Genomic DNA, 9,863 nt, shown 5'->3' on the forward strand with positions numbered 1-9,863 from the left:
AATATAGTTATTATCTTATAAAATATATGCTGCTGTGTTAACATGCAATGATTATTTTATTGTTACTTTAAAGGAATTAATAACTATGTTTAAAATTTCTCATTTAACATATTTTTATTAGAAATCAAATGTCAATAGCTACAACTTTGAAAAGTAAAAGCTCTTTGGGATCCTCAATAATTTTTAAGGATGTAAAGTGTTCCTGAGACTAGAAAGTTTGAGAACTACTGCCTGAGATCTAACATGTCAGTTAAAGCAGACACAGGGTCTCTGAAATGCCCCTGCCCTCTCCCCTTTCTCATGTTTTACTTCCCTGCCCCAGTGTGTTGCTGGTGATTTTAAACCATTAAAGAAACAAGAAGTGGTCATATGAAGAATAATTATTCTTTTTTTTTGCGGTACGCGGGCCTCTCACCGTTGTGGCCTCTCCCGTTGCGGAGCACAGGCTCCGGACGCGCAGGCTCAGCGGCCATGGCTCACGGGCCCAGCCGCTCCGCGGCATGTGGGATCTTCCCGGACCGGGGCACAAACCCGTGTCCCCTGCATCGGCAGGCGGACCCTCAACCACTGCGCCACCAGGGAAGCCCAAGAATAATTATTCTTATAGAAATAATAGTCATTATAGAAACAGCCGCTAGTTATTTTAGAATAATAATAATATAAAGAAGAAATAAACCTAGGGAAATCCCTGGCGTTCCAGTGGTTAAGACTCCACGCTTCCACTGCAGGGGGCACGGGTTCAATCCCTGGTTGGGGAGCTAAGATCCCACAAGCCATGCAGCACGGCCAAAAAAAAAAAAAAAAACCAGAATAAATAAGCCAAATAATTGCCATAGAATTAAGAATAGAAGAATGATTACATCTATACGATGGCTTTCAGTAAAAAACCAAACCCTCAGATATTCAGAAAAGTAAAAAGATGCAAAAGCAACCACCATTTAAAATTGCTCCTGAATATTCTCCCATCAAATCCACTCCTTTTTCATTTTCTCAAATGGCACCTCCAGGACTTTCCTGGTGGCGCAGTGGTTAAGAATCCGCTTGCCAGGGGCTTCCCTGGGGGTGCAGTGGTTGAGAGTCCGCCTGCTGATGCAGCGGACACGGGTTCGTGCCCCGGTCCGGGAAGATCCCACATGCCGCCGAGCGGCTGGGCCTGTGAGCCATGGCTGCTGAGCCTGCGCGTCCGGAGCCTGTGCTCCGCAACGGGAGAGGCCACAACAGTGAGAGGCCCGCGTACTGCAAAAAAAAAAAAAGAATCCGCCTAACAATGCAGGGGACATAGGTTCGATCCCTGGTCTGGGAAGATCCCACATGCCGCGGAGCAACTGAGCCCGTGTGCCACAACTACTGAGCCTGCGCTCTAGAGTCCGCAAGCCACAACTACTGAGCCCACGCACCGCAACTCCTGAAGCCCACGTACCCTAGAGCCGGTGCTCCATAACAAGAGAAGCCACCGCACCGCAACGAAGAGTAGCCCCTGCTCGCCACAACTAGAGAAAGCCCACGTGCAGCAACGAAGACACAACTCGGCCATTAAATAAGTAAAAATGGCATCTCTGAGGAGAAATTCCTGGTTCCATCCACAAGCAACCGCTCCTTCCTCCAGATTCCCACAGTACTGTCACTCAAACCTTTCTTGCAACCCAGGGAGCCCATAAGAGCCCATAAGCGAATGCATACTGAATTCCTAAATGTGCACATTTAACTACCGCAAATCCAGTATTATCTACTGGAGGAGATACCAACCAGCCTCAGAAACTCACGTATTGTTCATACAATGTGGGCCCTTCCCCAAGCTCAGCATAATCTTCCACCAAAGACTCTGCCACCTGTCCCAATGAAAACTGGCTGTGCTGGAGATCCTTAGAGATGGGAGAGAATGCCCAAGCCATGCATACTGTGTTTTAGGAGCAGTTTAAGGAGACTTAAATAGTAATGTTGACACGTATTTTGTTTTTACACTGACTGTGAACCCAACACAGCATAAAATGTGGCTCTACTGTAAATGAGGAATGGACAAGACCGCTGAGGCTTATAGATGTTGTTGGAGGGATATGCCAGGTGGGTGAACTCACAAGTCCCACATCTACACAGTCCTGTCCTCTGGGCAGGGTATGTGGCCTCCACCCCGGGCTGGAGCTGCTGCCCGTTTTGGGATGGAGTATCTAGAAGGTAAAGGTTGCAGGCCCAGCACCAGGACCCAGCTTAACCACCAACTCCAGAGGTGTGCCCGCAGCCACTGTCCTGGTGGCACACCCCTGCAAAGGAAAGAAAGGAAAGGAAAATGAGCGTGGAGGGGGGAGGGGAGGGAACTGGAGGAAAAGCTTGTTTGCACCATGTTGCAGTTAAGGCAGCTGTGGTCGGGCTGATTCATCCAGGGTGCCCCAGAAAGGTCAGGGCCCCAGCCCCACCTAGCAAAGCTCACATCGCCACCACCCACTCCTGCTTCCTGGGTAGTGTGCAACACCTGACCTGCCTGCTGGGGCAGGGCAGGGCCCTCCTTGTTCCTTCCCTGCCGTCTTGATTGGCTTAGGAGACAAGCCTGCAGCTCCAGCCAGGAGCACTGAGGGATAGAGGAGGCCCCGGGCTTGCCTGGGAGATGCGTATCCACACCATCACACCTCCACACAGATGTGCAGATCATACACAAACACACTGTCACACACAGGCAGTTCGGGGGCCTACCAGCCTGCTCTCCCCGGTCCTGATGCTGTGTTCAGGACATCTCAACAGGGAACTTGGGGTCCCCTCACACACCCCCTGGTGGGTGGGCACTCCTAAGTGCACATGCACACACATGCACACACACACATGCACACACACACAGAGTACGCATGAAAAGTCTGACTCCAGTCAGGGTTCTTTCAGCACTGGGCTCTCAACACTGGCTGTATGACCTTGGGCAAGTTACTTAACCTCTTTGCCTCAGTTTCTCCATCTGCAAAGTGAGGAAACCTCGGAGGATTCTTGTGAGGAGTAAATGAGAAATGAGTTAATAAATATGCTATTTATTATAAACTTATTTACACATAGTATATATTATACGTAGGCACTTTCCACAGTCACCGGCACATGGAAGTACTGTGCAAACACATGCGCTTATTACCCCCAACGTCTTCACTGCCACCTGCCTGTGAAGAAATGAGGGCTCGGAGAAAATCCACACAATAGATTCCTACAAGGAATACCAAAAATGACTCCTAGAAGCTGCGATAGAGGAGAAGCAGGGGAGATGCAAGACTTTTGAGGACCACCCAGGAAGCACCAAGCTCATGTCCAATGGTTGGAAAGAGTTTTGAGTTAGAACCCAAGAGGCTGGGCCCCGGGCAGAAAAGGACTTGGAGACCAAGAGACCCAAGAGGAAGAACTCAGCCTGGTCCCAAAGGTAGAATTCTAAGAAAAGGTGGTGGCTGCCCCTAAGACCAGCAGGTACCAGCTGACCGGAAAGAAAAAGAGAGAGGGCCTGGGAAAACTACTAAGATGTTCTACATCCTGGCCTACGCTCAGCCATCCAGTACATCTGAGAGTTTGTAACCCCAAGATCCTTACTCACTGGGATGAAAATAGATTCCACCTCTGAACAGTCTCCAAGTTTGTGGTTCTGTAGTAGATACTGCTTAGAGAAAAGGGAATAGGGCTGGAAGGAAAGGAAAAAGCAGCCCTGACTCTCAGAGGCCTGGTGTTGGGAGGAAACAGCACTCTTCCCCTCCATAATCCAAAGACAGCTTGTGATATCCACTTGCCAGAGAAGAGTAAATCCTCCCCGGCGTCTTATTCCAAGCTGATTCCTCAGCACCCAGCAGAGTGAGCTTAATAAACCAGAGCTCAGAAGAAGAGTCTGTTAAGGACAGACAGGGGAAGGCAGCCTCGGGGCCTTCTGTGCCCCATCCTCCCGTCCCCTGGCCAGTCCTCTCCTCCTCCCACAGCCTCTAACACCTCCAGCTGGAGCCCAAGTTGGAGCCCAAGGTCTGCATCTGTCAGAGGCCCTGCTCCGGCTTCCTTTCCCAGGGCTCGGGGCCCCCAGAGGAGGGGCCAGGAGACGCAGCCTGGAGGGAAGAGAACAGAGAACAGAAGGCAGGACGAGCTGCAGCAGACGGCACTGGGGCCAGAACTGGGAGTTTCTGTCCCAATTTCAACTATTCTGTCCAGTTGTCTGACCACAGGCCAGAACTGGTGGGTCGATTTTTATTCTAGAAAAGAGGATGAGATGAAGTCCTTGGTGGGATGGTGAGGAAAGAAACCAGGGCTACCCCCTTGTTTTTGGATAGCCCTCCACGCCCAGCCCCAGGAGCTCAGTCTGCGAGATGATCGTGATGGTGATATGATGGCGACAGAGGTATCACGTATAAGGGTCTATGACCTGTTTGGCACTTGTCAGGGCTTTGAGTGTATTAACTCCTAAGCCTGGTGCAGAGTGTGGGCCCTGAAGCCTCGGCTCCTTACCCTGTGTATCCACTCTGTGCCTCAGCTTCCTTGTCTGTAGAGACCTAATGATAGTACCTCTCTCACAGAGCTGCTGTGAGGACACAAAAATTTCACACCTGGCAAGGGAATCCCCTGGCAGAGTCCAATGGTTGGGACTCCACGCTTTCATTGCCGAGGGTATGGGTTCAATCCCTGGTCAGGGAACTAAGATCCCACAAGCCACACGGTGCAGCCAAAAAAAAAAAAGAAAAAAAAAATTCTACAGTGAAAAAAGATCACAGCTGGCATATTGTAAGCACTCGACGAATATCAGTACGATTAATCCTCACAACGAGCCAGCGAGGTAGGGACTACAGCTACACCCACTTGACAGGTAAGGAAACCGAGTTTCACACAGCCAGGAAGAAGCTGAGCCAGGACTCAAACCTGGGTGGTTTCTGCACAGAGCACAGGCCCTCTGAGCCACTCCATGAGAGAAAGCACGGATTAGTGGTCATGTGTACAAACTTTACAGCCAAATGGCCACGTCAGACTTCCAGTTCGGCCACTGTCCTTCTGTGTACATGGAAGCCACCTGCTTAACCCTCGGTGCCTTGGTTTGCTCTTCTATAAAACGGGCCTCCTGCCTGACAGGGTTGTTTTTGGCGGGTGGTGGGTAGTGAGTTCCTAAGTGCTTGAAACATGCTGGTTATGGCCTTGCTCTCTGGGCCTGGCCTCTATGGCGCCCTCTGGCCACAGGGCTTGGAACTGCACTCTCTGTCCTGGCACACGCAGGGCCCTGCCTGCTGTGCCCCTGGGGCCCCAATGGCCCTGGGCCTTTCTTTTTTTTGGCCCTGGGCCTTTCTAAGGGGCGGCGAGGGTTGGAGGGGGGCAGAGAACAGCAAGCAGATCTGAGTCAACAAACGAGGCACCAGGCAAGCCCTCTGCTGCCCCTCCTTCCTAGGGACAACGTCTAGGCCCCTGCTGTCTCTCCTTAGGAGTGGCTGTCCTGGGGTTGTTTAAGCAGGGTGGGAGAACTGGTCAGGCCGCTGAGGGCAAATAGTTTCCGAGAGGTGCGGCTTTCGAGTATCTTAAAAGAGATGACATGACATGGGTGTCATGCCCTCGAATGCTAGGAAAGGCCATGCCCATGAGGGCTGCGGGTCTTACCCTCTGTTCCTGACACAGATCCTTCTATTTCAGAGCAAAGGAAGGTCAAGGAGGGGGAAGCGAAGGAAGGGAGGGTGGGGAACCCTTGACCTGGGGAAGGGAGACTGCCCCAGGGGCGGAGGCCTGCTTGTTCTGGCCTGAGCCCAGAGGAAACCTGAGAGCGCATTTTACAGGGGCTGTGCTGGGTCAGAAGTGGCTCTCTGGCCCCTGGCGTGTAGATTGCTGAGGAAGGGGTGGGGGATAGGCCCCAGGAAACCAGCTGGTGGCTGAAGGACCAGGTGGCGCTCTTCACCCCATCCAGCAGCCCTGGAGCCACACACTGGGCAACAGCTCCACCTGGTGGACAGATGGGGAGGGAAGCCGGTCAATAATCACATGGGAGGCTTGGAGGTGGAAAGGGCTCTGAGGCCTTACTTGTTCACAGAAGCCCCTCCCAGGCATGTGCTCTAGACTCCCCTAGATGAGGAATTCACTTCTGCAGAAGGGGATTAGGCAATTATTTGTTAGAAAGTGCTTTTGTTTTTTGGAAATCTGTCTCCACCAGTCCCCTAATTGGGGGCTACCAAAGGCAACCTTTCAAATGTTTGAACACAGCTACAGTATCCCTTCCAAATCTTCTCCCCATTTGCTTCAAAATTCCAGTTTGGCCTTAACCTTTCACCCACGACATCTTCCTTTCCCTTGGGTATCTTTTTTTAATATATTAACTTCCAGAGAATCTCTCTTCCAATTCTATACCCAAACCACTCCCCACACACACTAGTAGCACCATTTTAAAACATCTTTGGATCTCAACCTCCTATTGTGCAGGGTCTGATATGTTGGGGAAGTTGATGCTCTAATTTGAGAATTAAATAGATGTCAAGAGCACAGCCTCTGAAGTCAGATAGACCAGTGTTCAAATCTAGGCTCTGCCACTTATTAGCTGTGTGACCTCAGGCAAGCTTCTAAGCCTTTCTGAGCTTGTTTCCTCATCTATAAATTGGGAATAGAGGCATTTACTACCTGGAGTTATGGTGAATATCAAATGAGATAAGGCAGGTAGAACACTTAGGACAGCTCCTGGCAACATCATTCAGCTCCTACGTGGCCATTATAACCACATTTTTCTCGTGTTTGGGGCTGTAGGGAGCGCTTTGGGGAAGAGTAAGGTGAAAGGGCAGAGAGGAGAAAAGAAGACTTTGTGGAGTTAGCCTTTCCCATCTAGCACAAATCCCAGGTGAAATCCAACAAATGAGTACCTTGTTGCAATCCCATTTCCAGGGGTGTCTGCCCACCTCCACACCCTCACCGACCCACACATAAACACACACACACACACACACACACACATGCATAAACACGGGCAGGCCTTGACAGTTCTTTGACACTCAGAGGGTTTAAAATTTAAATGTCTTTGAAGGCAAGAGAAACACACCAAAATAAACACACCTCGGGCTCAGCAGAGAAAGGGAAACTTGGCAGGGGCCCCAGAACTTTCCCCACCCCCAGCCCTCCCTAAACTTCCTCTTGTGGTTTCTCAAGAGTACAACCTGTTCTCAACCTAGAGAACAGCGCCTGGGGCAGGGGGCTGGGGCTTGCTGAGGCTTCCATCGCACCCCACCCTATGATGAGAAGGAAGGAGGGTGTCTGTGTAGAGGACTGGCCTAGAGGTCCACATAGTTCTGACCTTCACATCCTGCTTACCAGTGATATCGGTGTGGCCGCCCTCTACCCTCAACTCCCAGCAACAACACCCATCCCCCCAACCCACACCCCTCCCTCAAAGGCAGAGGCTAGAGGTAGTTTGACTGCGGGCAGAGAAGGACAGCCTCTGGGCCTCCCCAGATCTGTTTAGAGGGCTAATGTGAGAAATCTAGAGTTTCAGAAAAGTAGTGGGAAAATGGCTGGAATCCATGGAACCTCTGCCCTGTGGCCCGGCTGGCATCATGGGCAAGTCCCAGTCTGCCTGGAGGGATGGGGTCAGATGCGTGGATGCAGCTTTGGGATGCAACAGCTGTGAGGAAGTAAGGTGTGCATCTTAAGATTGCTTCTACTCCCTGACCATCTTCCTTACTCAGCTACAAAGCTGGATTGTTCCCCTTGGAATCTAGAATATGAGGGTCTCTGCTCTTAAAGATTCCCAGCAAAAGAGGTATCTTGGTTTCCCATCTCCCCAGATTCTGGCACATCACCTCCATGCATCTTTCTTGCATGAAACTTTGGTTTGTTCCTCTTGGTGACTGAGGCTTACTCAGGAGAAAACACACACACACACACACACACACACACACACACACACACGGCCATTAGGAAAGGATACCAGCTCTGTGTAGTCTCCACAACTCCAGGCCTGCTGGGGCTCCCTGTAAACCAGCACCAGTGCCCACACTCAGCTAACAGATTGCTCTCCTCTGTATCTCCCGAGACACAGGACCATAGCCTCCCTTTTGGAAATTCCTAAGCCCCTGGCTCAAGGGCACATTCCATGTGGTCAGTCAAGGAGGCAGTCTAGCCAAATGGTTAAGAACAGGGTCTCCCAAGTCAAGTGACCCGGGTTTAAATCCCAACCCTGTCCTCTTTATGAAAATTATCTCCTCCATGCCTGAGTTTCCTCATCTATAAGATGGAGATAAGCCTAGTGCTTACCTCATAGAACTGTTAGGAGGATTAAATGAGACATTACGCCTAAAACATTTAGAAGAGTACCTGACAGTGCTATATAAGCCTTAGCTAGTATTCTGAACCTTTGAAGGAAGGAAATGGGAAAGAAAAGACACTTGGGATCATGGAGATCATGGTCTCAAGGACGGATCCTGCTGGAATTCTCAGATACGCTTTTGCTCCTAAGTTCCAGGGGAGTAGAAGCTCTGACTTGTTTACCATTATATCCCCAATATTTAGCCTGTGCAGACAGTGCAGCCACAGCAAACAGGTGGTGAAAGAATTCACCGTGTCAGCCATCTCACAAATGAGCCTGGGAATTGAAAGAGCAGAAGAATCTTCAGGAAAGCAATGGTAGATCCAGTTCTTTTCACTCATGTATAGTTCCAAAGAGAATTGAGGTGGGGGGGGGGGGGCAAAGAGCAAGGATTTGTTAGAAGAAACAGTCCTAGCAACCAGGGATGGGGGGCGGTGCCCCAGGATTGTATGACTGTTACATCACCCTGGGGTAGACTCTCCCAGCTGCACCTAGCTGGGAATTTCTGGGGTCTTTGGGACCAGCCCAGAAACATGCCTTTCCCTGAATTCATCCAGTTCATTCCTATCTCTTCTTCAGGTCTAGACAGTGGGTTAAAGAGAGCAAGAGCTGTTTCTGGGTCCCTATTGTTTCCCAACTCCCAACACCACAGTCAGGGTTCAGTCCAGCTCTGCAGAATAAGTTCCCACAAAGACTTCCCCCCACTTCTCTGCCTGGTGACTATTCATCATTCAGAACCAACTCAAATGTCCTCTTCTCTCTGAAGCCTTCCCAGCCACCCCAACGTGACACTTCGTCTCTGTTGTTCTATGACTCAGGCGAGATCACTGTGGATGAATAACATCACTGCACGCTCAGCATCCCAACCAATCCCACACACAGTAGGTGCTCAATGTTTGCACATGAATACATTAAGGCTCCCTCAGTAACAGCAACCAATTTCTTCGGTTATTCCTCTTGTTGACACATTAAAAGACACAGAAGAGGGTAAGGCCATCAATTGCGTACCCATCAGACACCAGAGGGACCGCCACTGAGAGGTCCCTCTTTCCAGTCCTGTCCTCTGGCCTCCTCCCTCGGCCCTGGCTGGCAGGATGACCCCAAGGCTCCCTGCCCACACGGCTTCTGCCCTCCTTCCGCCTCCCACCCCATCTCTGAGGTATGAAGAATGACAACAGACAGCCCAGTGAGGTCACTGGGCTTCCAGATCAGCTTGGAGGGTGGCTGTGCAGACACAGAGGAAGCTCAGGGCTTTGGGGGGGCTTCTCCGCCCTTCAGCCACGTGCAACTCAGAAAGAAACTGACCCGAGCTTTGAGAGACAACCGGGAGGTGACGAGGACACCATGACCTCCTTAACCCCTCCACCTCAGACACCCCGCCCAGGTGTCCAGCCTCAGCTTGGAGGCCCCAGCGAAGAGGGCAGACGCTGACACCCATCTGTCTTGGCTTCTCCAGCCCTCGAGCCTACCTCCTCGGCAGGTGAGCCCCCCGGAGCACCGACTGTGGCTGCACACACTCTCTCCCGCCGCCTCTCGCTTCTGTCTTTGGGGACATGGGGAGGGGGTCGCCACCTCCAGCCACCGCGAGGGGCGTGCACCCCTCCCCCAG

General features: G+C 51.2%; 1 protein-coding gene across 1 annotated transcript in view; it reads right to left on the bottom strand.

Annotated features, from left to right (window-relative positions):
* CCND3 (cyclin D3) overlaps positions 1 to 9,784 on the bottom strand; it is an 81,746-nt gene extending 71,962 nt beyond the window's left edge. The window contains exon 1 of the mRNA XM_082849164.1: positions 9,724 to 9,784. The gene's annotated coding sequence lies outside the window, so the exon portion shown is untranslated. The remainder of the gene's footprint in view (positions 1 to 9,723) is intronic.
* Positions 9,785 to 9,863: the final 79 nt, after the last annotated feature.

Source organism: Leucopleurus acutus, assembly GCF_964270905.1.
Source record: "Leucopleurus acutus genome assembly, chromosome: 10".
NCBI lineage: Eukaryota > Metazoa > Chordata > Mammalia > Artiodactyla > Delphinidae > Leucopleurus > Leucopleurus acutus.